Source organism: Orycteropus afer, unplaced genomic scaffold (genome assembly GCF_000298275.1).
Source record: "Orycteropus afer afer isolate SDZICR_OR568_19922 unplaced genomic scaffold, OryAfe1.0 scaffold00402, whole genome shotgun sequence".
NCBI classification, from domain to species: Eukaryota; Metazoa; Chordata; class Mammalia; order Tubulidentata; family Orycteropodidae; genus Orycteropus; species Orycteropus afer.
Window position 1 is genome coordinate 2,453,430 of NW_006921989.1, and position 3,550 is coordinate 2,456,979.

At 38.4% G+C, this 3,550-nt stretch overlaps 1 pseudogene; it reads right to left on the reverse strand.

Moving 5' to 3' along the window:
- LOC103207938 overlaps positions 1 to 3,550 on the reverse strand; it is a 56,363-nt pseudogene that overhangs the window by 45,823 nt on the left and 6,990 nt on the right.

Sequence of the window (3,550 nt, forward strand, 5' to 3'; positions counted from 1 at the left end):
CACTGTTAGGCCAGCACTGTCACTGCACGATCCCATCCTGAGGGTGAGGGACAATGCTGTGAGCCAACCCTGGCCCACTGGTGGGTCCAGAGGAGATGGTGGTGACTGCTGAGGACAGCTGGGTGATGCTGAGGATGAGAGGTGATTCCTACCATGGAAAGGCAAGTCAGGAAGAAGTAGAGAGAAAACTACAGATCAATATCCCTCATGAATACAGATGCAAAAATCTTCAACAAAAGCCTAGCCAATAGACTCCAACAGCATACCGAAAAAATAATACATCATGACCTAGTGGGATTACTACCAGGTATGCAAGGATGGTTCAACATTAGAAAAACAATCAATGTAATCCATCACATACGTGAGATAAAGGAAAAGAACCACATGATCATATCAATAGTTCCAGAAAAGACATTTGATAAACTCCAACACCCATTCCTGATTTTTTTGAAAAAGAAACTCTCAGAAAAATAGAAACAGAAGGGAAATTACTCAACACAATAAAAGGCATATATGCAAAACCAACAGTCAACATTATTTGCAAAGGAGAGAGACTAAAACCATTCCTTTTGCAAACAGGAACTGGACAAGGATAGCCTCTAACTCCACTTCTATTCAACATTGTATTGGAAATCCTAGCCAAGGTAATAAGGCAAGAAAGGGGAATAAAGGTATCCAAACTCATAAGGAAGAAGTGTAACTATCACTATTTGCTGATGATATGCTCCTATAAATAGAAAACCCAAGAGGCCCAGCAAGAAAACTACTGAAACTGATGGAAAGATTTGGCATAATGGCAGTATACAAGACCAACATACAAAAATCAGTTGGATCCCTCTACATCACCAAAGAGATCCCTGAAAAAGAAATAAGGAAATCAATACCATTTATGATAGCTACCAAAAAGATAAAATACCTGGGAATAAATGTTACCTGGGACACCAAATACCTATACAAAGAAAACCACAAAACACTGCTTCAAGAAACTCTAAGAGATCTACATTAATGGAAGAACATACCATGCTCATGGATAGGAGGATTGAACACTGTGAAAATGTCAGTACTACCCAAAGCAATCTATACATTCAATGCAATCCCAATCCAGATTCCATCAACATTCCTTAAGGCCATGGAAAAACCAATCACTAATTTTATATGAAAAGGAAAGAGACCTCAAATAAGCAAAGCATTACTGGAGAAGAAGAACAAAGTAGGAGATCTCATACTCTTGGATCTCAAAACCTACTCTACAGCCACAGTAGTCAAAACAACCTGGTATTGGTACAACAGACACATAAACCAGTGGAACAGAATTCAGATCCCAGAAATAGATCCATCCACCTATAAAAAAAAAAAAAATCACTGCCATTGAGTCAGATCTGACTCATGGTGACTCCTCCTTGGTTTTCGAGGTGATATCACTATGGAAGTAGATTGGCCAATCTTCCTTCTGAGGAGTGGCTGGTGGATTTGAACCACCAGCCTTCTGGTGAGCAGTCAAATGCCTTAGGCACCAGAGCTCCCCCATTAATCTATGGTCAGCTGATATTTGACAAAGGGCTAAAATCCATTAAATATGGAAGAGATAGTCTCTTTAACAAATGGTGCTGGCAAAACTGGTTATCCATTTGCAGAAAAATGAAAAAAATCCATACCTCACACCATACACAAAAACTAAGTCCAGGTAGATCAAAGACTTAAATATGAAACCTAAAATTATAAAGTTCATCAAAGAAAAAATAGGTGCAAATTTAGGAGCCCTAATTTGTGGCATAAATAAACTATCAAGCATAACCCCAATGGACAAACAGCAGAAGATAAACTAGATGATTGGGACCTTCTAAAGATTAAATTCTTATGTATATCAAAAGACTTCTCCTAAACAGTAATAAAATAAAATAAAGAACCTACAGACTGGGAAAAAATATTCACCAATGACATATCTGACAAGGAACTTATCTCTAAAATTTGTAGAAAACTCCAACACTTCAACATCAAAAAGGCAAACAGTCCAAATAAAAAATGGGCAGAAGACATGAACAGACACGTCACCAAAGAAGATATTCAGGTGGGCAACAAACACATGAAGAAATGTTCTTGATCATTAGTTAGCCATTAGAGAGATGCAAAACAAAACAAAAATGAGATACCATCTCACCCCAGCACTAATAGCAAAGTTCAACAAGGCAGTAAATAAATGCTGGTGAAGATGTGGAGAGATTGGGACTCTCACACACTGCTGGTGGGATTGTAAAATGATACAACCACTGTGGAAATCAGTATGGTGATTCCTTAAAAAGTTGGAAATAGAAATATCATTTGACCCAGCAGTCCCATTACTAGATATATATTCTAAAGAAGTGAGAGGCAGGACATGAATAGATATATCCACACCCATGTTTATTGCAGCACTATTCACAATAGCAAACAGATAGTAGCAATCTAAGTGCCCATCAATGGAGAAATAGAGAACCAAACTATGGTACATACACACAATGGAATACTATGCAACACTAAAGAATAATGTAGAATCTGCAAAACATTTCATAAGTTGGATGAAAACGGAGGACATTAAAACAACAACAACACAACACCAAACTCACTGCCATTGAGTTGATTCCAACTCATCAACCCCCTTTGGATTTATGAGGTGGTAAATCTTTATGGAAGTAGACTGCCCATCTTCCTTCCACGGAACAGGTGGTGGGTTTGAACTGCCAACTTCTTGATTAGCAATCAATTTAGGCACGATGCCACCAACGGTCCTTAGGAGGACATTATGCTAAGTAAAAGAAGTCAATCACAGAAGGACAAATATATTAATCCACTATTGTAAAAAGTCAAGGAAGGATTTATATATGGAAGGAAACTTTCTCTGTTGGTTATCAGGGATGGGAGGGGAGGGCAGGAAAAATTGCTAGATAGGTAAGAGGCAAGTATTGATTTGGGTGAAGGCAAAGGGAATATACCAAAAGTGAGTGACCAACACACTAACACTAAGGAAAAGGAAGGCACAGAGAGGGGCACAAGAGGTACCGACAACAAAGATAAACACTTTTACACACACAATGCTGCTTTATCAGTAATAACACACATTAATCTACGGGTAGATATGTAGGTAGATAGGCTGAATGATCAGGAATGTCTAGGCAAAGGAGGCTATACCCATGACCATATATAAAGTTGGCAGATGATATTTTTTTTTTTAATTTTTATTGTGATTTGGGTCAAAGTTTATAGAGCAAATTAATTTTCAATATAGTTTATACACATTTTGTTTCATGACATTGACTGCAATTCCCCACAATGTAACAGCTTTCTTTCCACTTCCTTCCTGTAGTTACCTTTTCCCTGTGTCCTTCCCTCCCATACACTCTTGTCCCCTGAGCTATCTTCCTGTGCAAACACTGCCTCTGTTCTCCCATGATTGATCATTCCAAGGAGTGTATCCACCTGATATAAATGTAAATATAAACTCACTCAGTTATGCCAAGAGATTTGGAGGACAGCTACCTGGCCAACTGACTGGAAGAGATCCATATTTGTGCCC